The 27,683-nt window shown below is 40.7% G+C and overlaps 2 long non-coding RNA genes across 10 annotated transcripts in view; both read left to right on the forward strand.

The window, feature by feature from the left end:
• The window catches only part of LOC138845368 (uncharacterized), a 318,589-nt gene that overhangs the window by 68,636 nt on the left and 222,270 nt on the right, over positions 1-27,683 (forward strand). The window lies entirely within an intron of this gene.
• On the forward strand, positions 6,065-12,193 carry LOC149122005 (uncharacterized). The gene is made up of 3 exons (XR_016221661.1): positions 6,065-6,592; positions 6,894-7,223; positions 11,520-12,193. It is a non-coding gene; the product is annotated as an uncharacterized LOC149122005 (long non-coding RNA).

Consider the following 27,683-nt stretch of genomic DNA (forward strand, 5'->3'; position numbering starts at 1 on the left):
CTAATGTTAAGATAGATCAGTGAGGGTAATGTAGTCATTTTTTGTTTCCAGTGGGGACTGAATTTTGGCGTGGGAATAACTGAATTGGTAAAGGGAAGGTAGCAGTGTTGTTTTGTGTGACAATATTCATTTCTCCCATAACTGTCGAGTAAATGTAGCTATTAGTATATGCATACAATCTCCTTTAATCCTCTGCACATTCAAGCAGCAGGTAGACACTTCCCACTGAGAAACACATTTGAGTGAGATGAGTATTTTTAAAGGGAGCATGAATCTGTTTGCCATCTGGGGAGGACAGAATTATTCTCCTGTGTTCGACATGGATTCAGGTGACTTCGGAAGAGGGGGAGCAATAGTGTAGCTCTAAATTTTGATTTCCTACTGAATTCAGCTTTGCTTGTAGCAGCTGGAGCTGAAGATTCTCCTGATAGCAGCTTAGCAGAACCATGGAATGTGGGTAGTGGTAAGTGGCATCAAATTTCTTACTGAAGCCATCATTCTTTCTAAGACAGCTCTGTGACCTTCCTAAACATTTCGTATAGAAGTTGCTTCTTACATGTTTTGTTGCTTTACAGCAAGTGATTCATTGGTATCCTTTTATTTATTTCAATTACTTAACCCTTAAGCAAAGAGTGATTACTATGCACCAAATATTAATTCTTATAACAAGCTTTTGAGGCAGGTACTCTTATTGTTCCCATTTTAAAGATGGTGAAGTCAAGGAATAGAATGGTTAAGTGACTCACTTTAAGTCACACAGCTAATAAACCAAAGCTCGGCCATTCTCTAGATTCCTTGCTCTGAGCCATGGTGCACTTGATTTCTTCATCCCAGAGGACTTCCATGTTACCCTCTCTCTGTCGCTCCCCCATTCGCGGAGGAACAACACAGGACCCTGCGCTGTTCTTTTGTCTGCTCGGCCCTTCCCGGGTTTGCTGCTGGTCCTTCCCGGGTTGGCTACCATCCCTTCCACCTCCGTGGAGGGGCGGCTCCCCCTGCCACTTTCCCCACTTCCACGGGGGAGCGGCACACCGCCGGCCAGCTCTCTTGGGGGCTGCTCAGATGTTATCCGGATGTTCCTGGTGCATGTTGTCTCTCTCCTCCTTTATAGTCCTCTTCCACCAATCCCAACTCGGCTGCCCACACGCCGAGTACACTGCTCTCCTCCAATCAGGAGCAGCTCCTGCAGTTTTTTGGTCGAACTGGAGGCAGCTGTGTAGAAGCTGTTTCCTCCTCTCCCAGCTCCATATTGTGGGAGAGCAGATGCATAGAATAAGTCTTAATTCCAGTAAATTAGTCTAGTCCGAGTTGCTCCCCACATCTCTCCAATGCAAGGATGGCTACATGTTACACAGTTTGTCCATTTTCCAAGAAGACACAGTGTGGGCACTGAAGTCTAGCCTGTCTTCTGTTCTCTAGACACTGGATTGTGGTGTCTGCCACTACCCAGGGGCACAGGAGCCCTTTATCCTATTTGGACATGGATGCTGCATGGGATGGAAGCTGCTCACTGCATGGCTTGTTCTTCTACCTACACACTGGGTCCACCCCTTCCTCTCTCATCCAGCACCGTGTACCTTCACTGATCTCTCAAACATGGATGAGAATTTGACATGAGAATTACATGAGACTACATGTCTTTATCACTTCATGTCTATGGGAGAGCCTTTAGTATACTTGACAGCAGCTTTATCTTCTCTTACCTATATCACAGAAGTAGTGTTTAAACTCTTTCAAAATCTTTATAACTTTCCTTCTGATATTTTTAGAAGTGTGCTACATCCCTCTTAATTATACAACTGCTCAAGAATAAGAAGAGTATCACAAAAGCTAAACTGAGGTGTTAATTAAACTGTGAAATGCTTTGCCTTATGTATGGGGAAGTATGCCCTGAGTGTTACTCCCGGGTTCCTGGAGGGCCTTTCGCTCCATCCTAAGGGGTTGATCATGCCAGCAGGAGCTGGAAAAGGACTGTGGTGCTGCCAGTGAGGTAGTAGCTGTTGATGAGACTCCCTGTCTTCACCCGGGTATTTGGAGCCTGGCACACCTTCTCTGAATGGCCTTCCAAATCTGCTTTTGCCATTTCTCACTTCGTTCTTGACATGCGAAGCCAGGCTGATCTTTATACAATGCAAATGATACTGTGGCACTCCTCATTCTACAACCCTTGAGTGTCTTGCAGTTACTGTCAGGATCAGGTGCTCAGCATGGCCTGTGATGACCTGGCTCTGACCAGCCCGTTCTCCACTTTTCCCAGGTGTTAGCCACTCAGATCTCTTTTCAGCTAATTCTAATGTTCTCAGCTCTCTGCCATGACATTTCTTCATAATGTGTTTTTCCATTTATCTGAAATGTTATATTTTTTCCTCTTCACCTGGCCAAGTGTAATCTATCCTTCACATCTTCAACTGAAATGTGATTTTCTCAGGAAAAAAATTTGTTTTGTACTGAAAGCATCATATATCTTTCCCTTATGGAGCAGGTTACAGGTTAAAATTAAATGTATTTAATGTTTCTCTTTCCATGTAGATTAACCGTAAGCTCTATCAGGTAGGGGCTATGTTTGCCTTATTTTTTTTTCTTCTCAGAACATTTAAAGTATTGAATAAGTATTTGTGGAATGAATCAATGAGTGATTGCTCTAATGCATGAACTGAGCAGATTTGACTTCAATGTGTGACTACTTTCTCCACCTAGGTTTCAAATTTCTTGACAGCAAGAGCCATATTTTTATTGGGCCTAAACTTTCCAGTGAGCGGCTTTGTAAATGGTTGGCCTCAACATAGACTTGCTGGCTAGTTAATGGATCTGCCAGGCTCAGATGAGTTAGTGAAGGTATGGGGAAATCAGAAAGAGGTCAGGCTGAATTTGTCAGGTCATTGTGATGAAAGAGTGCAGTCACATGTTTCAAAGTACAGTGCTCTACGGCCCTTCACTTATGTTCCATGATTGACAAATTAGTAGATTATGCCCAGTATTGAACCCTCTATTTTCAATTTGAATGCTTGTTTAACTGATGTCTTTTGTCTGCATTAAAACTGCTCCGTTAGCAAAGGTAAAGGTCTTTGGCATGGATCAGTCATAGCTGCTAATTGTATTTACTCTTGAGTTTCTGAGAGTAATTGGTATTTTTATCAACTGGTTGATATGTGAAGGAGCACCTATAATAGGTAGCTGGTGAAACCCATTGTGATGATGAAAACAAGATGTGGGCAAGTTTTATCTTGTTAATTTATTGATTTTGAGTGGTGAGGAGTTGCCACTGTTTCAGACCATATTTTTTATCTGCAGTTATCTGTCTTCAGCTCTTCCTAGGGGAAGAGGGCAGGACAGAATCCTGAGCCTCTCCAAGAAGGGCACAATCAAACCTCTACCGATTGATTCTGACTTGCATTTGTCAGCTTTGTCTCCTTTTTTCTTCCTTTCGACATTAAAATCCCTCTGCTCTTCCATGTTGGGAAAAAAGAAGGGAAGGAAGAAAAAGGAAATAGATGTGTGTCTTCTCTCTGAATGATCAGCATCACCACCCTCATTTTCATGGCCAGCCTGGTTTTCCTCCTGTACATTGCAGTTTCAATTGTTAGCCCAGGAATCTTGACTATCACAGAGGCCGAGTGACCCAGCTAATATCATAGGGCTACATGGTCAGTGAAATTGAGTATATTAGCTGGACACTGCTCTCCTTTTTCCTTGTTAAATTCGTCCTTGTATTTTTAACTTTACATAAAAATTGTATATATTCACCAAGACTCTCTTGAGAGAAAAGGAATACATTTTAAAGAGTTTGGGGTTGTTTACAGAAGGGGAACAAAGAATTATAGGAGCCAGGTCAACTGCAGAGACTTTCAGAACTGGAAATAAATCCTGAAGCCTGTGGAAATTCCTGTCCTCTTAGCTGCTTGTTTTGGGGGTGTCTCATCATTGGGTCACACTTCCCCATGGTTGTCAGGAGGGCTGCTGTGAACAGTGTGCAGTCTTGTCATTGTGTTCCATCTCGGGATCACAAATCATACCTAGACAACAGATATGCATGTTTGTCAGAGAGAAGTTCCAGCAGATGGCAGTCAAGTGTCTTTTCTAACAAAATCGGTACATAGATTTGAGGAAGAGGCATATTTTTCTGTTCTGCAGAGAGGACTCTGAGGGAGTCCTGAGGGCCCTGTTTTTCTAGCAGCTCTGAGGGTAGGCTCTTCCATGCCTTATACCCAAAGAACAAAGAGAAACTTTCCTTGGAAGCTCCAATGGAAGGTGTTCTACACTACACCTAACTGCTGTACCCATAATGGGTGCAGGGTCTTGGCTAGTATGCCTGCTATGATTTGAATGTATCCAAAATTCAGGCATTACCAACGTGCCAACGTGATAGTATTACGAGATGGGGCCTTTAAGAGGTGATTACCTCATGAGAGCTCCGTCCCTTATACAAGAGGCTTCAGGCCGTGGTCTGGGTAGCTTGCTCTTGGGCCTTTGGCCACCTGCCACGGGAGGCCACAGTGCTCCTCCTTCCCAGGGGATACTGCAGCAAGGGCTCACCTTGGAGGCAGAGACCGGGTTTGACTTTCTGTCTGGGACACTGTTAGGTCTTTGGCGTTCTGTTTCTTGATCGTTTTTCTCCCTCATCATGCTAGAGAGAGGCACAGCCCATCGAAGGCTTTCTTCATCGTGTTTTCTTTGACTCAGGGGTTAATTTAGAGGCTAAGCAACCACAGGCTTACAGTTTAGTTGTTTTTCCAACAAAATAGCTCTTTTAAAGAGCCAGTTGGACAGCAATGTTGAATTCATTTTAATGGGCTCAGTTTACTTACGATGAACCAGACATCTTACTGTGCTATAATATTGGACTCTGGACCCCGCGTTTGAAATTTTGGTTTTCTAGAAACAAGCCTATAGTATTTTGCTCATCCTCCTATGACCTCTTTTAATAACTTCTTCCTTGGCTCCTGCCTCAGGGCACCTGAGGCACAAGGCTGAGCTGGTAAAACAGATGTCAGCTCTCTCGGGCCCCTGGCTGCTTCCCAGTTATTTGCACCTTATGATTAGGAAAAATGACTGTGCTATCTCAAGAAGTGCCCAGCAGGAGTTGTTTGGGACTATATAGTCTTTCCCTATTTCTAGTGGATACCTGTGTGTCCTCTCTACCTGTCAGTGAAATAACTTGACTATGAGACAGAGGATTCATCGTTGACAGTTTTGTAGGCAGTGTGGTTGTCTGACCCTCGGCAGCTTTGGATCACTAGCCACAGACAGAAAGGGCTTCGTTTTAGCGCCCCCGTATATCTATCCTAGTCTTTTTCCCTAGCATTATAAGAAATGCCCACTTGGATTGAGGCTTATTTTCCTCTTGAAACACCTTACTGAAGGCCATAAGATATATCTGGCATGTAATGCTTTTATGCTAAGCTACAAAAATGTTCTCATGATCTGGCTACCAAGATACAATGATTAATAGTCAGCATCTGCTTTGTTTCCATGTAAGGAGGGTTTCTGCCGTCTCAGCTGGGAATGGAGTGATTCTCATAACCCCTATTTACAGTAACAATGCCCATTCTACCTTTAAAGGCTTGTCATTTGTATTGCCCCACTTTTGGATATTTAATTTTTTTAAATTATTTATTTACAAGGGAGAGGGAAGGAAAGAGAGGGAGGGTGAGGGAGGGAGGGAGAGAACCACCTGCTGGTTCATTCCTCAAATGGCTGAAATGGCTGGGGCTGGGCCAGGCTGAAGCCAGAAGCTGGGAACTCTATCCAGGTCTCCTGTATGGGTTGGAGGGGCCCAGGCATCTGGGCCATAGTCTGTTGCCTTCCCAGGAGCATTACCAAGGAGCTGGATTGGAAGTGGAGCAGCTGGGACTCAAACTGTTGCTCTGATATGGGACATCGGTGTTGCAAGCAGCAGCTTAATGTGCTATGTCACAATGCTGAACTCAAAAAACATTCTTAATACATAAAAATGGTCCCTAATGTATGAGACACCATGTGATGCTTTGTGTATGTATACATTATGTAATGCCCAATCAGGGTAAACACGTCTGTCTCCTCAGACATTTATCAGTACTGTGTAGTGAAAGCATTCAAAATCCTTTGTTATGGCTTTTTTTTTAAAACAGAATATGCAGTTTGTGATCTATAGCTATCCTACTGTGCAATAGATGGATACTATTTTCTGTATTTGTTGACCATGTCTGTACTGCTGTTGATGATATTTTACCTGTTATTAGCTTAAGCAAAAAGAGAAGGAGGAAATGCAGGAAGGATCCTGGGTAGCTTACATAGGAGCTATAGAGAGGCAGCTTTAGAAACGTCTATGACTGGGAGTCAGCTCTGTGTGTACCTGGTTCCTGTTTCACATTCTTTTTCTGTATGTTGGCTTCATTTGCCCGGCCTCTTCCATATGGCCAGGGTTACATCCTTAGGCCTCAAAACCAAAGCAGAAAGAGGGCTGCTGCCTCTGCTCCATGAGGAATATGCTGGAAAAGAGCTCTGTTAAGCCTGGCTTGGGTCAGTCATGGCGGTTGAGGGTAGGACCTGTAATTGGTTCATAATTGGTTTCTCCTGGGCCTTCTGCCGCCTCTTGAGGTTCCGGGTGGGAAAGGTGAGGTCGCCCCCTCCCCTAGCTTGTTATGTTCTCAGCGCAGAGCTTCCCCGCCTCTCCTTGATGCCTTTGGTCATCACTTAAATTCACTAGCCAGTTTCTTGGGTATGGGGATTCTGATATCGTGTGTGTACTGCAGTGATAGTTGCCGAATTCCTGGTTCACGTCATGCTTGCTTTTCTGGGTGGTCAAAAATAATCCAGTACTTTTGAAACCACACCTGAGGAACAGATGATTATCATTTAGTGGTAAAAATGGCTAATATCTATTATCCTCAAAGACAACCAACTTTCCTTTACAGATAGTGCCAATTTTTCTTGCTGATGCCACTCCTCCAGCTTTGGAAAAGCAGTCACGTTCTGCACAAATTATGCTTTTGATGAATGTGGTCCCTGGGTATTCAGCTGGGATGGTGATCTACAGAGACAGCAATTGAAATGGCCAATCACAGGAGCCACTAAATCACGCCCGAGTGCAGGTGTGTGATTAACAGCAGGTGCTGGGATGTCAGGGCTGGCAAATTGGAGTCCTCCTTCCTCCTCACCTTAGTGATGCTTTAGATTTCCTTGGAACAGAAATTTCTGCAGAAAGATAAACTTGGTCACAAGCAGCTGCTCACAGGCTACCTGGGGTAAGTAGCTTTACTTGTTAAGGGCATAATTCACATCTTTCTAGCTTGATTATGGCCCCTTGGGACCCGGAGCCGGAGTTCACATTTCCTTGCCTACACACTCTTCTTAGGGCAGTGCTGTATACACAGGAGGTGTTACCCAAAGTGGAGGGTAACTGTGAAGGCAGGTAAAGAGGTGAGATGTTGGTGCCATTGACTTTAAAAGGGTGTGGAAGAGGCTCCCCAGTCTGAGGTGAAATGTCAACTATGGATGTGGAATAAGGATTGATCCAGGAGCACGTAGGTGTTGGGTTCTTGGTCATTTCAAAGTAATTTTTTTTTTGAAGAAGCAACAAGTATTTTATTGAGTGACTATTGTGTGCTAGGACCTATGAGTAACAATGTATCTGACAGACATAAAGAGGTTATTTTAGTGGGAGAATATAGAGCACATGCGAGCTAATACGCAAGATAATTATAGATGATTGGAAGTCCTACAAAGGAAGCAAAATGATAGAGAGTGACCGAGGGAGGCTTTCGGGATGGGGAGGAAAGAAGTAAGATTGAGGAGAGTCAGGAGTGCAAGACTGAGGGTAAGACAGATCTGAGTTTAAAACTCGGAGTCTTTCATTAACATCTGTGTATTAAAAATGGAACTATGTGACTTCTCCAAGTCTGTTTTCCTCTCTGGAAAATGCACTTAATTTTAAGGTGGGAGTACATATTAAACTAAAAGATTATTTAAATGCATAATAAGTGCCGCTATAATATACTTTGGCCACTGTCCTCTGGGGTGTAACACTATAGGTTTGAATGCCTTTTCTAGTTCTAAATGTCTGATTTGTGTTGGTTAATTTCCTTTTTGTTTTAAAAAAAATTACAAAAAGGAGAAACTCTTCTGATGAATTTCCAGGTTCTAAAGGCTTTCAGTAAGTAGAGGATGTGTAATTGTCATTTCTACTTGGTAATCATCAGAGCTGAGTGTTTTTAAATAGGAAGCAGCAACCATAAATCTTACAAAGTTCAAAATCCACTATCTAGGGATATGGTTAATGTCTTCTCTCTTAAAGCATAGTTACCTTTTTAAGAACAGGACTGGCTAAAGCTTTTGTGGATCTAAGAAAAATTCCAGATCAACCATTAAATCAACAGTTTGTTTTTAATTCCATTTATTGCATATGGACCCAGGTGTGGATGTGACCAACCAAAGCATTTGTGGGATGAGCAGATTTTCCATTTCTCTCTACTTACATGTAAGCAGATTAGAATGGATGCTTTTTACACCAGGTGATTCAGGAGCTTGGAAGCATGCACCACCCCCAGTAAGGGCAGGGCCGAAATGCCTAGTCCCAGTGAAGTGCAAGGCAGGATCCCATTGTGGAACCTGAATCAAGAGGTAGGGACCATGTGTTCTCCTGACCCTGCCGCTTCCTTATCGTGTGAAACTGTGCATCCCATATCCCTGCTCTCCGCCAGTAATTCAAGCATTCTGTATCTGTAGATGTCATCTAAGTGAATGCCACAGAAGCTGAAATTACTGCACTATAAAGCCTCTTCTTTAGTGTCAAAGCAGTATCTTCAGGAGATCTTTGCTTAAATGTTTACATAGGGAAGAGCTTGTAAGAGAACTGTCTGACCTATTAATATACTACACTTGGAAGTGAGGATGCCCATCACCCACCTTTGCTAATACTGTATTTGATTTATCACCTATTGAGATAAGACAATCTGAGCCATATGGGTTTGAAAAGTAGCTTTATTAAAAACCATTGCTCCTCCCTGGATTGATTTTGTTGGAGGACGTAACAGACCAGAAGCGCAAATGTGACTTCATTACCCTCCTATTATCAAATTCAAGGCAGCTAGACGCAGGTGGGGCTGGTGTGATTTATCCACGGAGCCAGTCTGGTGTGGAAGCCGAGGAATGGCAGATCTCACTGGCAAGGAGGGTTTGAAGAACATAGTGACAAAAAGGAAAGGGGAGTACAGATATGACACTGACACACACACACACACACACACACACACACACACACACACTCGTTCCTGCTTCTGAGCCACCCCTTAGTTCACCGGGTTCCTAATGAGAGGAAGAACACTTGTCTATGCCTTTGGGAGGAGCTAGCTCTTGGCAAACTCTCTGTCCCCCTCCCTCCCCTTTTTGGTTTAGTTTTCTTTCTAGGCATTTATACCTTCATGTAGTCAAAGTTCCTGGATGCCTCACATTCTGGCATCCTAACCGGGTTTATTCCCCAAGGTAGTCTCATTCTCTAGATCTTTATTGACCTTCTCTCCCTCTCCTGTAATGCACCTGCCCTGTGCTTCTCAGCCTTCCTTTTAACTCAAGAACGGTTTTTTTTCCCTCTGTTTGATCATGGTATAACATTTGTATTTTCATAGTAATCTTTGATGCCTTAACTTGAAGTTGTGATTTTTATGAGAATCTCAGGTTTCAAGGTAGGCGAGTGAGGAGAATGTTTTATTCACAGAAAATTTCTCTGCCCCTTGAATCATGCAGAACAGGTAAGAGCCTGCTCTGCCTGTACACAAAATTGGCCTGGCCATGCTTGTTTCCCACAGCTTGATTTTTATCCTCACCTGGACCTCTGATAAACTGAATCAAATTGATTCCAGAGTCCTTCGAGGAACTAGAAGAAAGCTGCTTCTCTCAATATGACAGTCTAATTTAGTGTGAGAAGGATTGAAGGATGTTGAGTGTAAAGAAGAAAAACCACCTGGGGGCTATGATATCTGCTTCTTATATTTGAAAAGCTGTTATTTGGGGAGGATTTATTCTTTCATATCCAAAGGGTACTAGTTAAAGAGAGGTGGATTTGGGAGCTTTTCAGAGACGAATGTGCAGACATGGAAAGCTCTTCATCCGGGGAATAGGCTGCCTTGGCTTCCTGACCCGAGGGTGTTTAAACAGAGGTTAAGTGACTGCCGCCACAGTGCTGCAGGATGCCTCCCATGTGTGGAATGTGTCTGGACCAGTGGCTTCTAGGGGTTCCTTCCAGTGTCCTGGCTCTTCTGTTAGTTGTCTCTACTGCTCAAGGTCGGGAGGGGCATTTGAAGAAGAGCTCTAGAGGGTCAGACCTCAGCAGTTGCCATATTTCTTTATAAAGTTTATTTGGAATTGATAAATAGAAATTGTATGTTTCTATGGTATGTGGCATAATGTTTCTGTGCCGATACACATTGTGGAGTAATCAAGCCAGGCTAGTTAGCATATCCATCACCTTAAATATTTATCATTTCTTTGTGGTGTGAACATTTAAAATCCTCTTTCAGTTATTTTGAAATTAATACATTATTTACTGCAGTCACTGTGCTGTGCAGTAAATCTTCCGTTTAACTGTAAATTTGTATGCTTTGACCAATGTCTCTGGTAGCCATCATTTTTCATATCTTCTTTATTTAATACTTTATTTTTTAAAGATGTATTTATTTAAAAGAGTTAGAGGAAGAGAGAAAGGAAAAGAGAGAGAGCCAGTGAGCGAGTGCTTCATTCTATTTGTTCACTCCCCAAATGGCTGCAATAGCAGAGGCTGGTCCAGGTCAGAGCCAGGAGCCAGGGTCCAGGAGCTTCCTCTGGGTCTCCCACATAGGTGGCAGGGGCCCAAGCACTTGAGCCATCTCCTACTGCTTTCCCAGGCCATAACACAGATCTGGATTAGAAGTGGAGCAGCTGGGACTTGAACAAGCACCCATATGGGATGCTGGCATCACAGGTGGCAGTTTACCATTATGCCACAGGCTGGTCTCTGTTTGATATTTTATTAAAGGCTATGCAACTCTAGAAAATCTTTGTTATAGATGTTGGAAAAGATGATTTAAAAAAACTGATGGGGCCAGTGCTATGGTGTAGCAGGTTAAGCCACCACCTGCAGTCTAGCACTATATGGGTGCTGGTTCAAGTCCTGATGTCTACTTCTGATCCAGCTCTCTTCTAATGCACCTGGGAAAGCAGCAGAAGATGGTCCAAGTCCTTGGGCCTCTGCACCTGAGAGGGAGGCCTAGAGGAAGCTTCTGGCTCCTGGCTTCAGTTTGGCCCAATTCCATCTGATGCAGCCACTGGGGGAGTGAACCAGAGGATGGAAGACCTCTCTGTCTCTCCCTCCCTATCTCTCTGTAACTCTGCCTTTTGAATAAACAACTAAATCTTTAAAAAAACACCTGACCAACCAAAGGATATTGTTCTAATTTTTGTATGATGCTTTAAGATTGCAGGATTTTCAAAATATTTGTCAGGCTGTATCATAGCCTGATTAGTCCTGGTGATTACAGTCCTCTACTTTTTTTTTTTTTTTTGCACAGGCAGAGTTAGACGGTGAGAGAGAAGATTCTCTGCCTCTCCCCTTTTCTCTGTAACTCTGCCCCTCAAACAGAGAGGGAGGGAAAACTGCATGTTAATCATCAGTCCTTATCAAAGACAGGAACGCTGATTTGAGTGGTGAGTCACCATGGATACAGAGGGTGGCAAGGCATGAGCCTGGGTGAAGGACCAGTGGGGCCAGGCCCAGTAAACTGTGTCCTGATGCGTGCTCTCCACGTCTTCTGCAGCTCCGCGTGCCCAGTTTTGTTCTACATCTACTTGGGCCTGTCAGACTGCCAACTCGGGCAACTGACTGGTTATTTCTGGGTTTAAATCCTCAGTTTGAATACACTTTAACTCTGATTTTCCAACCAGACTCTGATTATTTCAGTCAGCATAACGAAAAAGAACTAGCTTTCTTCCTGCCTTTGAAGAGAAGGAAATACATCTGACAAAGCAAACCCGAGCTGTGCTGTGCTGTGCTGTGCTGTGCTGAGGGGAAAGAGGGCTTTGGCTCTTGGAAAAGAAAATGGTTAGAAAGGACTTGGAGGTGGAAGCTCCGGTGAATGAGACCACCCACACACTCTGATTCCCCTTAGGTGGTGAAAGAGGCCACACTCCCATATGCAGTCAGTGTGCTCCTGACATTGCTGCAGAAATAAACAGCTTTAAAAACACCTCATGGGCTTAAGATGTCTGTGTGTGTTTCTTGCCCACTGCAGATGGGTGAGGATGTCCCACTCGCTGTGATCTCTCAGGGACCCAGGCTCACAGGCTCCCTCTCAGCACGTGCTTCCGTAGTCATCAAGGCACAGAAAAGGGACCTAGCACAACACACACCTGCTGTTGAAGTTTCCACCCAGGAGTGACAACTGTCACATTTTGGTGACCAAAGCAAGACACATGGCCGCAGTTAACTTCAGAAGAAACTGGGAATGTGTGAAAGAAGTGGAACAGGGGCATATGAGGAGTCTTAAGAGTTCATTGACGGCCGGCGCCAAGGCTCAATGGGCTAATCCTCCGCCTGCGGCACCGGCACACCCGGTTCTAGTCCTGGTCGGGGCGCCGGATTCCGTCCCGGTTGCCCCTCTTCCAGGCCAGCTCTCTGCTATGGCCAGGGAGGGCAGTGGAGGATGGCCCAAGTGCTTGGGCCCTACACCCCATGGGAGACCAGGAGAAGCACCTGGCTCCTGCCTTTGGATCAGCGCGGTGCGCCGGCCGCGGCGGCCATTGGAGGGTGAACCGACAGCAAAGGAAGACCTTTCTCTCTCTCTCTCTCTCTCTCTCTCTCACTGTCCACTTGGCATAGATCTCATAATTTTTATATTAAAATAAATTTATCTTTTAATTGCATTTTCTGTGAACTTCTTTGGAGTATCCTCATATTCACACAAGTGGTATGTGAGCATTCCAGTTGTTCTACATTCCTTATAGACCTTGGTGGTGCTAGTTTGTTTTTTTATTCCAGCCATGTTGGTGGGTGTGTAGTGATTACACTAGTTTTTACATTTGCATTATTCTAATGATTAATGAAGTTGAGTACCTTTACCAGTGTGTTGTCAATTGAGCTAATCTTGAAAAAGTTCTTGTTTCTGACTTCTGCTCATTTTGTACTGGAATATCTACCATGTAAAAATTCTTTAGATGTGTTCAATATGGGCTCTTTGTTATTTATATATTTTATAAATATTCCATGATGTTTTGCATTTCACTCTCATGTTATATTTCCTTGAAGCTTGTTTTTATGTTTTAGTTCTTTTTAAAATATAGTTTAAGCATATCCCTCTATCAGAATAACTAATCTACTTAGCACTATGATGGACTATCCACTTCCTTCCCCTCTTGGTGCAGTGCTATCCTTGAGATTAATCAATCCTTTCTAGAATTTCTTTTCTGCTCCTGGCCCATTTGTCTATGCTGTCTTAATTATTATAGATTTATAAACATTGCCATCTGATAGTATCAACATTTCCATTTTGATATAAAAATTTTTATAAAATTTGAATATTTTCTGAGTTTCTGGATAGGCTTGAAAACCATGTTTTTTCTCTTGGATAGGTTAAATATTTCCTCTGTAGTCCTATTTGTAATGAAAAACTGATCAGACATCATTCTATTTGGATATAAATAATATGTTTTATGTATGACAAACTCACTAGCAACATATCTACTGAGATAACCTTTTTAGCATCAGAAAGTAAGTTGGTTTTGTGTATATTTGCTCCTACCTAGAAATTGTAGAACTATTACTTTATATTTTATCAAATAGGAAGGTTATGACTTAGGTTTTATGTTTTTTTGTGTGTGTGTTTCCATAAAACTTTATTTGTGGACACTGAATTTGAGCTTCATATAATTGCATTGTGTCATGAAACAAGTCTTCTTTGGTTTTAAACTATTAAAAATTAGCTTTCAGACCATTATAAAATCAGGGGACTAACTGGATTTGGCCCCAGGGTTGTGATTTTTCTGACTCTGATACTGTTACCAGCAAGTGGAAATCAGTGACCAGGTTGAAATGAAGTTAAAATGCCTGACATCCCTTGAGTCAGGAAATTTGCAATCAACATAGAGATTTCAATTCTAGAATTTATCATTAATAGACGGAACGGGCAGAAAGGGCCTGGAAAAAACCCAAGGAGTCCCAAGAGATCTATATCCACGAAGTCCAGAAGAAAATCTGTGTTTCAGGCTTCTTTTTTTTTTTTTTTTTAAAAAAAAGTTGTTTAAAAAGTTATATAAGGTGAATAAATTTCATATATACAGATTTAAGAGCATAGTGGTACTTCCAACCCTACTCCCTCTCCTACAAACATTCCTAGTCTCCTCCCTTTCTTATTTTTCCTTTTAATTTTTACAATGATGTATTTTCAGATTACATAATCATAAGATTAACCCTCCACTAAGTGAAGAATTCAACAAATAGTAAGAAAAAACCATACTGTTCCTCAACAGTAGAGACAAGGGTTGTAAACAATCAATTCTCAATGTAAGTTTCACTTATATACATTATATTTTTTTGATACTCTATTAGTTCCCACAGATCAGGGAAAACATGACTTTTATCTTTGGAACTGACTCATTTCAGTAAGTATAATGGTTTCCAGTTGTATCCATTTTGTTGCAAAAGACAGGACTTCATTCTTTTTCATGGCTGAATAGTATTCCATAGTGTATATAATACATTTTCTTTATCCAGACCTCAGCTGATGGACATCTGGATTGATTCCATATCTTGGTTATTGTGTATTGAGCTGCAGTAAGCATGGTGGTACAGATAACTGATACACTGATTTCATATAATTTGGGTAAATTCTCAGGAGTCATATAGTAGATCTATTTTCAGCTTTCTGAGGAGTCTCCTTGCTGTCATCCACAATGCTGTAATAGTTCACATTCCCACCAATAGTGGATTAGGGTACCTTTCCCCCCATATCCTCACCAGCATTTATTGCTTGTTGATTTCTGTATGAGAGCCATTCTAACTGGGGTGAGGTAAAACCTCATTGTTTTAATTTGCTTTTTCTTGATGGCTAGTGATCCTGAACATGTTTTCATGTATCTGTTGGCCATTTGCATTTCATCCTTTGAAAAATGTCTGTTCAAACCCATTGCCCATTTCTTAACTGGATTGTTTTATTGTTGCTGAGTTTCTGGAGCTTGTTATAGATTCTGGTTTTTATAAGTTACATAGTTTGCAAATACTTTCTCCCATCCTGTTGACTGTTCAGTTTAAGTGTTTTCTTTGCAGTGCAGAAACTTCTTTGCTTGATGTAATCCCATTTGTCTAGTTTTGCTTTTATTTCCTATGCTTCTGAGGTCTTTTCCTAGGAGCATTCACCTATTTCAATGTCTTTCAGAGTTTCCCCAATGGTCTCCTCTAGTAATTTGATGATGTCATGTCATAGGTTTAAATCCTTGATCCATTTTGAGTTGATTTTTTTAAAAAAATATTTATTTTAAAGAGTTATACAGCGAGAGTAGAGGCAGAGAGAGAGAGAGAGTGAGAAAGTCTTCCATATGCTGGTTCACTACCTAGATGGCTGCAATGGCCGGAGCTGTGCCGATCTGAAGCCAGGGGCTAGGAACTTCTTCGAGCTCTTCCTATGCAGGTGCAGGGGCTCATGAACTTGGGCCATCTTCCACTGCTTTCCCAGGCCTCAGCAGAGTGCTGGGTCAGAAGGGGAGAAGCTGGGACTCAAACCAGAGACCAAATGGGATGCTGGCACTGCAGGCAGAGGCTTTACCCACTACGCCACAGCACCGACCCCTTGAGTTAATTTTTGTATGAGGTGTAAGGAAGGGGCCTTGTTTCATACCTCTGTATGTGGATTTCCAGTTTTCCCAGCACCATTTGTTTAAGAGACTCTTTTTGCTCCTGGGATTGGGTTTAGCTCCTTTGTCAAAGATAAGTTGGTTGTAGATGTGTGGATTGATTTCTGGAGCACCTATTCTGTTCCATGGGTCTACATGTCTATTTTTGTGTCAGTATCAGACTATTTTCATTATAACTGCCTTCTGATATGTCTGGAAATCTGGTACTGTGATGCTTTGAGCTTTGTTTTTGTTGTTTAAAATTGCTTTAGCTATTTGGGGGTCTCTTGTGTTTCCATGTGAATTTTAGCAGGGTTTTTTTCTAGTTCTGAGAAGAATGTCATTGGTATTTTAATTGGGAGTGGATTAAATCTATGAATTGTTTTCCATAGTATGGACATTTTGGTGGCATTGATTCTTCCAATCCATGAACATGGAAGATTTTTCCATTTTTTTGTGTCTTCTATTTAATTTTTTGTAACTTTCATTGTATAGATATTTCATCTCCTTGGTTAAATATATTCCAAGCTATTTTAGTTTTTTGTAGCTATTTTGAATGGTACTGATCTTACAAACTTTCTCAGCCATTGCATTGTCTGTGTATATAAGGGCTATTGGTTTTTGTGTGTTAATTTTGTATCCTATGGCTGAATAGCTCATGAGAGTATTTTAGGCATGGAAAGCCAAGACACCCTGAAAAAAATAAAAAGAAGACCTAATTGGAAGATCTCTGCGAGTGAGATCCCAGTGGAAAGAAAGGGCCATCAAAGAAGGAGGTACCTTTCTCTGAAGGGAGGAGAGAACTTCCACTTTGACTATGACCCTGTCAGAATAAGATCGAAGTCGGCGAACTCAAAAGGCTTCCATAGCCTTGGCAACTCATGACCAGAGCCTAGGGAGATTACTGACACCATAAACAAAAAAGAGTGTCAAATTGTTGAGTCAACAACAGGAGTCACTGTATACTTACTTCTCATGTGGGATCTGTCCTTAATATGTTGTCCAATGTGAAGTAATGCTATAACTAGTACTGAAACAGTATTTTACACTTTGTGTTTCTGTGTGGGTGCAAACTGATGAAATCTTTACTTAATATATACTGAATTGATCTTCCGTATATAAAGATAATTGAAAATGAATCTTGGGAATGGGAGAGGGAGCGGGAGATGGGAGGGATGTGAGTGGGAGGTAAATTATGGGGGGTGGAAGCCATTGTAATCCATTAACTGTACTTTGAAAATTTATATTTACTAAATAAAAAATAAAAGTCTAAAAAAACTCTATCCACACACACAAAAAATTTTGTATCCTGCAACTTTTCTAAACTATTATGGGTTCTAATAGTTTCTTAGTGGAGTCTTTTGGTTCTCCTATATATAGAAACATGTCATCTTCAAACAGGGATGTGCTTACAGGGAGATGGGGAGGAAGAACTGTGCTTTTCCTTTGCTGGATTAGGTGGGTACCCTGCCCCCTATTAAGGTTTGCAAGGTTTTTCCTCAGGCAACATGACCAGTGGCATGGCCTGCCGCAGTCTGCTCTCCCTCACTCTCAGAGGCTGGGGTCTCCTCCATTCCCCGGCTGTGGGAGGCAGGGCTGGAGTCCCTGCTTGTGCGCCTGCTCCCTCCACACTGCTCCATGGCGTCTGTTGTTTCTGTTGAATTTCTGCTGCAGACTGCTAACTGTCCCCTGGGAATGCACTTCCTCCACGCTGCTTCTGCTGTCTCCCGCTGGTCAAAACATGCACATCTTTCCCCCTATACAGCCGTTTTGGAATCTCATGTTTTATGTGTTTCATAATATATTAATCTGTTAATAATTTTAAAATATCAGTAATTAAAATGTGTTAATTTAAATAAACTTTAGATAATTAGGTAAAAACCATGTCAAATTTGGTCTTCATGATCTTGAGTAATATGCAGGAATAATGTTCTTGCTAATCAGAAAGATTAGCAATTAATAAGGAAATTTAAAGGATAGAACCCTGAGATCCCAGGTGACAAAGGCATAAATGGACAAATAGGGATATATCAAGATTAAAAGCTTTGTACAATAGAGGATGTACAAAATGGTGACACACCTATAAAGTAGGAGAATACATTGATGAGTTAATATGCTAAGTGTTGAGGAACTCTAACAACTCAATAGGAAGAAAATAATCCGATTTAAAAATGGGGAAATGACCTGAACAGACATTTCCCAAAAGAGGACCCACAAATGGCCAACAAATACATGAAAAAATGCTAAGTATCACCAATCATTAGGGAAATGCAAATTAAGACCACATGCAATATCACTTAACACCTGTTAGAATGGCTTTTGTAAAAAAGATGAAAGATAAATGTTGGTGAGGATTAAGAGAAGAGGGAACCCTTGAATGCTGCCAGTGGAGATGTAAATTAATATAGCCATATGGAAAACAATATGGAGATTTCTAAAGAAATTAAAAATAGAACTACCATCTGATCCAGTAATCTCACCTCTGGGTGTAAATGCAAAGGAACTGAAATCAGTTTGTTGAAAAAGGTCTGTGCTCCAATGTTCACTGCAGCATTATTCACAATAGCGAAGATGTGAAGTCCATCTAAATGTCCAACAGTGGATGAAAAGATAAAGAAAATTATGGTGCACATATACAATGTCATATTATTTTGCCATGAAAGAAAGAACCCTACAATTTGTAAATACATGGATGAACTTGGAGGTTATTATGCTAAATGATATAAGCCAGGCACAGAAAGAAAAATATTGCACAGTCTCACTTACATATGGAATCTGAAAAAATTGACTTTTGAAGTAGTGAGTAAAATGATGGGTTCCAGAGGTTGGGCACTAAAGAAGGAAGGGATCAGAGTCACTGGTCAGAGGGTACAAAATGTCAGGAGGAAAATGTGTTGAGAGCTGTGATAGTCAACAATAAAGCCTTATATATATATTATTAAAACAGTAATTTCATTTTTAATATTAGACTTTATTTTTATTTTAAAAGATTTATTTTCATCTACTTGAAAGGTAGTGGGAGAGGGGGAGAGGGAGAGAGATATTCCATTCACTGTATTATACACAGGGCTGGGCCAGGTCAAAGCCAGGAGTCCAGAACTCCATCCAGGTCTTTGACCTGTATGGTAGGGGCCCAAGCACTTGAGCCATCACTTTCTGTCTCCCAGCATGCATTAGCAGGAAGTTGTAATGGAAGTAGAACAGCCAGGGCTTGAACTGGTGTTGTGATGTGGGATGCGGTGGCTTTACTCACTCAGTTTACTAATATATGTGGCAGTTACTTGATGACTCCATCAAAAAGCTGTTAGAACTGATACTTGAATTCAGGTAAGTTGCAGAATACAAAACTAGTATGCTCAAATAATAGCACTGCTGTATACCAATTTGGATATTGCTGAAAGGGAAGTCAAGAAAGTAATCCTGTTAACAATAGTTAGAACAAAAATAAAATATTTAGTAATAAACTTAACCCAAGAAATGAAAGCTCTCTACAATGAAAATTATGACATTGATGAAAGAAACCACAGAGGATATACAAAATTGGCAGATAACCCATGTTCAAGGATTGGAAGAATTAATGTTAAACTGTCCACATTTAAATATCAAACATTATTTATATTCTTATAATGCATGAGGTTGGATAGGTCATTTTATTTATCATCTTATTGCTAGAGCTGCTCAGGCATGCAAAAACAGAGCTCTTTCAAAGAACAAGGGAGTACAGAGACGAGGGTCCAAGGCACTGTTCTGATCCCGTATTCAGTAGCTGAGACATCATGCCTGAGAATCCTAACAGTCTTGCTTGACTTTTAGTTTTTAATTTTATAGCAGCATTAAATACACATTTTAAAAGACAAGAAGAAGTGGGCACTTATGCAATAGTTAACATGCTGCTTGAGGCCGGTGCCGCGGCTCACTAGGCTAATCCTCCGCCTGCAGCGCTGGCCACCCCAGGTTCTAGTCCCGGTTGGGGCGCCAGATTCTGTCCCGGTTGCTCCTCTTCCAGTCCAGCTCTCTGCTGTGGCCCAGGAGTGCATTGGAGGATGGCCCAGGTCCTTGGGCCCTGCACCCACATGGGAGACCAGGAGGACCAGGATCGGCACAGCGCCAGCCGTAGCAGCCATTTGGGGGGTGAACCAACGGAAGGAAGACCTTTCTCTCTGTCTCTGTCTCTCACTGTCTAACTCTGCCTGTCCAAAAAAAAAAAAAAAAAAAAAATGCTGCTTCAGACACTCATATCACATATTGGAGTGACTGGGTTCAAGTCCTACCTTCATTCCCAATATCAGTTTCTTTCTTTAAAATGAATTTTATAAAAGATTTATTTTATTTATTTGGAAGGCAGAGTTACAGAGAGAGGGGCTTCCATCTGCTGGCTCACTCCCCAAATGCTTGCAACAGCCAGGGCTGGGCCAGGTGGAAGCCCGGAGCCAGGAGGTGCTTCTGGGTTTCCCAAATGGTTGCAGGGGCCCAAGGACTTGTGCCTTCCTCTGCTGCTTTCCCAGGTGCATTAGCAGAGAGCTGTTTTGGAAGTGGAGCAACCAGTACTCAAACTCGTGCCCATATGGAATGCCAGCATTTCAGGTGGTGGCTTAATGTGCTACACCCTGATGCTGGCCCCCCAATATCAGTTTCCTACTAATAGGCTTCTTGGGAGGCAACTGGTGATGGTTGAAGTAGTTGAGTCCCTGCTTTCCATGTAGAAGATCTGGACTGAGTTCCTAGTTCCCAGCTTCAGCAGGCATTGCAGAGTTTGAACTAGTTGACTAAAGATCTCTGTCTCCCTGTCTCTCAAATATAATAAAAATAAAAGAGGGAAAATGATCCATATTTCTTCCATCAAGGAGTTGCCTCTCCTTTCATTTTTGTATGTTCCCCTCTAGTCTTTACCATATTATACACTTGTTAAATTGATGTGTTTTAGAAATGCTAGCTCTTATGGGCAAGCTAGCAGCAACAGAAATGTCATGAATGTGGCATTTGTTAGGAAAGAATCTTCTGTTTTTCTTTCTTTGGCAAATCACAGTGATAGCTATTGGACTAGTCACACACTTCTTTCTGTTTCGATGCAGTGGTTGTGGTGTAAATTATTTTATCTTGATTTTACTCTAGGGCTTTTAGAATTAGACTTTGCTGGAGTCAGCTTTGATTTAACGCTTGTATGCATTACAGGTATTAGAAAAAAATCCCATTCACCCAAAAGTCTTTGGAGCTCAAGCAAACTAATTAAAGCTACCCACCTAAGTAAATCCATTTTCAATTATCAGTAACACAGTGATTTTTTTTTAGCACAAAGTTTCCTCAGTACTTGAGGGGAAAAAACCCAATATAGCATGCATACTGTTTCATGTTCAAAGTGTATCCTTAGGTTTATAAATGTTTCAGTCTTTTTCTGTGGTAAAGACCATTGATTAACTCAGATGGCTATGGTAAGAAACTAAAGGTTCCAGGGACATGAATTTGAATGGTGTGTAGACAATTAGTTGGATTATTTTGTTTCATGACCTTCCAATCACATGAATGAACATGTGAGTAATTACTAAGTGCCCAGCATTGTCACACAGAAATGTTTCTTTTTTTTTTTTTTTTTTTTTTTTTTTTTTTTGACAGGCAGAGTGGACAGTGAGAGAGAGACAGAGAGAAAGGTCTTCCTTTGCCGTTGGTTCACCCTCCAATGGCCGCCGCGGCCGGCGCGCTGCGTCCGGCGCACCGCGCTGATCCGATGGCAGGAGCCAGGAGCCAGGTGCTTTTCCTGGTCTCCCATGGGGTGCAGGGCCCAAGCACCTGGGCCATCCTCCACTGCACTCCCTGGCCACAGCAGAGGGCTGGCCTGGAAGAGGGGCAACCGGGACAGAATCCGGCGCCCCGACCGGGACTAGAACCCGGTGTACCGGCGCCGCTAGGTGGAGGATTAGCCTAGTGAGCCGCGGCGCCGACCTAGAAATGTTTGATAAGAACTTATAGTAAATTTTATGTTCCTTAGTCATCTGCAACAATGCATCTGTAAGTTTGGTAAAAACGTATCGATACTCACCACAATGGATGGCATTTGGTGGCAACACTAATATGTAAAGTGTCAGGATACAGTAGTTCCTGTCTCTGTTTTGTCAACAATGAAAAAATACGGCAAAATCATATTAGATTTTCTAATCTGTTACACAGAGTGACTAATACGTGCTCAATTTATCTTCTGTATTTGGGTTTAAAGTAAAAATAGAAATCATAAGTATATATACTCTTCGTCAAGATGCTAATGACAGACATGATTTTGAGTTTCTGTCTTTCATGTTGTTGAATATGCATCTAATAACTTCTCTTGGGTTGAAGGTGATATTAAGCCATCCTTATAAAACTAGTTAATAGATAGTAAGTACTGTCTTAGGAAGAAGGGTGGCGTGATCTACAGCTTTTCTCAGTAACCTCTGGAACTGCTGTCTACACTGGTTTTGAAGTAGGATTATCAGAATCAGTCTTAACCTTGACATAGTGCCAACCCCTCGCCTATAATAACCTGGCGATAGATACCGACTAGGAATCTCCAAAGCTTGTTGCAGACAATGATACAAACTTGACATGCATTTTTTGACATTAGTACTCTTTTCGGGACCACCCTGCAGAAGTTCAAAGTCCTCTTCCTTTACTAGATCTTTCTACCTTTTGAGTGCTTTTTACCTGCTTAATAGTGATTGACGAAGAACAGAGTAGCAGAAGATAGAAGTTTAACAAAAACAAGAGTCTGTGTTCTTTACTAATAAGTTCCCCAAGTTCTCAACCATTTGTCTATTAGTTTGTTACTGTTGAATAATTTGTTCATTCAATATTGCTTGAGAATCTATAATGGACTCCATCATGTGTAAGATGCTATAGTTAAAAACATGAATATCTTAGTCTTGAATCAAATAAGGAAAATCAACATAAATCAATATATCTCATGCTCTTCAGTCCACAACAACTCTGTGTTCATGTCTGTGTAATTGTTTTGATGTTAACTTCCTAGGTCTAGATCTCTTAATTTCTGGTTACAAAGCCTCATATTTCCTTTGGGACTCTGCCCTTAACCAACATTCACTTAACTCAAAGTTTGGGTAAGATGGATCCAGGAGGCTTTGATATCAGATTGACTTAAGGCTACAATTTGCCCCTTTACTCCATTATGGGGTGAGAAGTACTGTAGCTCAAGTAGAATTAACAAAGCAGCAATACAATGTAATCAGACATTTTTTGCCCAACTCTGTGATATAAGAAGAGAACACATGTTTTGTAATAGCTCTAGGCATTTCACTAACAAGATAGCATGCCTGGAAGTTCTAGGGAACTGACAAAGTAGAGTTCAAATGTGAAACTAACATTGCAGAAAGCATATAGGGTAGACAGAATGAAAGTAAGCACTGGTTACTGGTATTACTGTTTGGACTGCTGCATCAATCCTCAAATGAAGAAACTTGATATGGTTAAGTTACATAAACCGCTGACTTCTCAGTTTTTAAGAATAGCTTTATTGAGATTGGAATTGACATACCAAACTATTTGCCCTTAGTGATATTTTAAAAAATTTAATTTTCAAATGATACACGTCTTATGGTTTTTAGTCCCTTTACAGTGTTATGTAGCCTTCACCACAGTTATTTTATCAATCTTTTCATCATTACAAAAAGAAACTGCATTCCAATGAGCAGTGGCTCCTCTTTCCTCTTTAACGTCCCCCTTTTAACTCTTCATGCCTTCAGTCCTACCTAGGCCACTGCAACCATTAATGTACTTCCTGTCTCTGTAGATTTTCCCATTTTGCCTATTTCATATAGATGTGAATATATGATATTCACAAGTTGTTTCTTTTATGCATCATGTTTTCAAGGTATATCATCCATGTTGTAGCATAGATCAATACTTCATTCCATTTTATTGCCAAATATTATTTCACTGTGTGGGTATGCCACACTTTACTTACCAATCGGCAGGTGGTCATTTGGTCTGTCCAACTTTTGGTTATTATGAATAAAGAGAGGTGAACATTAATGTACAAATTTTATATGGAAATACATTTTCATTTCTGCTTGATAAATACATAGGAATGGAGTTGCCAGTACCTAATGCAACTCTATATTTAACATTTTGAAGAACTGTTGAACTCTTTTCCAAAGAGGTTGTACCATTTTATATTCTCACCAGCAATGTAGGAGCATGTTCTAGTTTCTCCATATCCTACCCAAGCCTGCTGTCATCTCACTTTTTCGTTCTAGCCTTCGTAATTGGTGTGAAATGGAATCTCACTGTGTGATCTGCATTTCCCTAATGACTCATGATGCTGAACATCTTTCATGTGCTTGTCGGACGTTTGTACATCTTCCTTGGACTGTTATTGTTAGTTTTAAGTCAGTTTGAATTAGATTTTTTTGTCACTTGCAATATAGAGTTCTTCCTGATTCAGTAAGTATGTTTTACTCTTGCAGAAGTTTCCCTGCTATCTGTCTGCTGTTCTTAAATAAACATTAAATATAACATTTATACAGAGAGCTGTACAATCCAGAAATGAACTGCTAAGTGTATGAGGGGGCTTCAAAGTATTTGTGGAATAACAATTAAAAGTAACGCGTATTTTGAAGTCCTCTTTTATTTGCAAAGGAATAAAACTTGGTAAACATTGCCAACATCAAGAAACAAGACATTATTAGCACCCTGGAAGCCCTCATGTTCTTAGTCACTCTACTAACTTTTCACCTCATAGGTTAGTTTTGTTGATTTTTAAAATTTATATAAATGCAGTCCTTGCGAATGTTCTCTTTTGTTCAACACTTTATGAAAATGCGTACAAACCATGGTGCTTAACAGTAGTTTGTGCTTTCATATTTTGTAGTGCTCCTTAAAATAAATATACTTTAATTTATCCATTCTGTCGATGAACATTTGAGTTGACTCTAGTTTTTTGGATACGTGAAATAATGTCACCATAAACATCTGTGAACATTCTATCATAAAATTTTCCCCAGGAACCTTTTATTTAAGGTATGAAAACTTTATATATTTCATAAATTCAACTGTAGGAACATACTGATTCTGCCCATCATACCTTCACTCCCACCATTCTTCCTCCTCCCTCTCCTATTCCCATTCTTATTTTTTACTAAGATCTATTTTCAATTAACTTTATACATGTAAGATTAACTATATTAAAAGTTTAACAAATAGTATGAAAAAAACTGTTCCTTAAGTATTGAGACAAGGGCTATTCAAAGTCATCGTATCTCAAAGTGTAAATTTTACTTTTATAGATTACATTTTAAGTGCTCTAATAGTTACCAAAGATCAGGGAGAATATAAGGTATTTGTCATTTTATGACTGGCTTATTACCCTAAGTATAATATTTACCAGTTTCATCCAGTTTGTTGCAAAAGACAGGAATTATTTTTTTTACTGCTGTGTAGTATTCTATGGTGTATATATATATCCCATAATTTCAGTCTTCAACTGACACTCAGGTTGATTCCTTATCTTAGCTATTGTAATCAAACTACAATAAACATGGGGGTACAGATAACTCTTTAATGTGCTGATTTCATTTCTCTTGGGTAAAATCCCAGGAGTGGGTTGGCTAGGTCATATGGTAGGTATTCAGATTTCTGAGATATCTCCATAGTGTCTTCCATAGTTGCTGTACCAGTTTACATTCCCATCAACAGTGGATTTACAGTACCTTTTCCCTTGCATCTTTACCAGCATTTGTTTTTGATTTCTGTATGAATGCCATTCTAATGGGGTGTGGGTGGTTCTGAGGTGAAACTTAATTGTGGTTTTGATTAGCATTTCCCTAACGAATAGTAATCCTGAGCATTTTTTCATGTGTCTGTTGGCCATATGGGTTAACTCTTTTGAAAAAATTGCCTGTTCAAGTCCTTTGCATATTTCTTAACTGGATTGTTTGTTTTGTAGTTGTTGAGGTTCTTGAGCTCTTTATAGATTCTGGTTATTAATTATTCATCAGTTTCATAGTTGTAAATAATTTGTCCTATTCTGTCAGTTGCCTCTTCACTTTGCTGTTTGTTTTGCAGTTCAGAAGATTTTCAATTTGATGTAATCCCACTTGTCAATTTTGGCTTTGATTGCCTGTGCCTTTGGAGTCTTTCCCAAGAACTCTCTGCCTGTTCCAATGTCTTACAGCATTTCCCCAATGTTCTCTAATAGTTTGATTGTATGTGGTGATAGATTTAGATCTCTGATCCATTATGAATGGATTTTGTGTAGGGGTCCTGTTTCATACTTCTGCACATGGAGATCCAGTTTTCCCCACACCATTTGTTGATGAGATTGTCCTGCTCCAGGGATTGATTTTAGCTCCTTTGTCAAAGATAAGTTGGTTATAGATTCATCAGTTGATTGTGGCATTTCTATTCTGTTCATTGGTCTATCCATCTGTTTTTGTACTAGTATCAGGCTATTTGATTATAAATAACTTGTAGTATGTCATGAAATGTAGTATTGTGATGTATCTCGCTTTGTTTTTGTTGTATAAGATTGGGGTATTCAAAGTCTCCTATGTTTCCATATGAATTTCAGCATCATTTTTTCTATATCTGAGAAGAATATCCTTGGTTTTTTGATTGGTTTTGCATTGAATCTGTAAATTGCTTTTAATAATATGGACGTTTTGATGATATTGAGTGTTCCAATCCATGAATATGGAAGATTTTTTTTCCATTTTTTGGTGTCACCTTCTATTTCTTTAATGTTTTGTAATTCTTATCTTAGAAATCTCTGATGCTCTTGATTAAATTTATTCCAAAGTATTTTATATTTTTATAGCTATTGTGAATGAGATCGATTTTAGAAGTTCTTTCTCAGTGGTGATATTGTCTGTGTACACAAAGGCTACTGATTTTTGTGTGTTGATTTTATATCCTGCAACTTTACCAAACTTTTTATGAGTTCCAATAGACTCTCAATGGAGCCTTTGGATCCCTATAAATAGAATCATGTAATCTGCTAAAAGGGATAGTTTGATTTCCTCCTTCCCAATTTGTATCCCTTTGATTTCTTTTTGTTCCTAATAACTCTGGCTAAATCTTCCAGGACTATATTGAATAGCAGTGGTGAAAGTGGTCGTTCTTGTCTGGTTCTGGATCTTAGTGGCAATACTTCCAATTTTTCCCAATTCAGTAGGATGCTGGCTGTGGGTTTGTTGTAGATTGTCTTGATTGTGTTGAGGAATGTTTCTTCTATACTCAGTTTTCTTAAAGTTTTCATCACGAAAGTGTGTTGTATTTTATCAAATGTTTTCTCTGCATCTATTGATATAATCATATGGTTTTGTTCTCCAGTTTCTTAATGTGATTTATCACATTGCTTGATTTGGGATTTTTTTTTTTTTTTTGACAGGCAGAGCTAGACAGAGAGAGAGAGAAAGAGAGAGAAAGATCTTCCTTTCCATTGGGTCACCCTCCAAATGGCCGCTATGGCCAGTGTGCTACAGCCAGCGCACTGCGCAGATCCAAAGCCAGGAGCCAGATGCTTCCTCCTTGGTCTCCCATGCAGGTGCAGGGCCCAAGCACTTGGGCCATCCTCCACTGCCTTCCTGGGCCACAGCAGAGAGCTGGAGTGGAAGAGGAGCAACCAGGACAGAATCTGGCACCCCGACCAGAACTAGAACCCGGGGTGCCGCAGGCAGAGGATTAGCCAAGTGAGCTGCGGCACCAGCCGATTTGGGAATGTTGAATCATCCCTTCATACCAGGGATAACCCCACTTGGTCTTTGTGAATGATCTTTCTGATATGTTGTTGGATTCAATTGGATAGAATTTTGCTGAGGAGTTTTGCTTCTATGTCCATCAAGGAAATTGGTTTGTAGTTCTCTTTCTCT

The sequence above is a fragment of the Oryctolagus cuniculus genome, chromosome 15 (genome assembly GCF_051225735.1).
Source record: "Oryctolagus cuniculus isolate XC-2025 breed Fujian yellow rabbit chromosome 15, ASM5122573v1, whole genome shotgun sequence".
NCBI classification, from domain to species: domain Eukaryota; kingdom Metazoa; phylum Chordata; class Mammalia; order Lagomorpha; family Leporidae; genus Oryctolagus; species Oryctolagus cuniculus.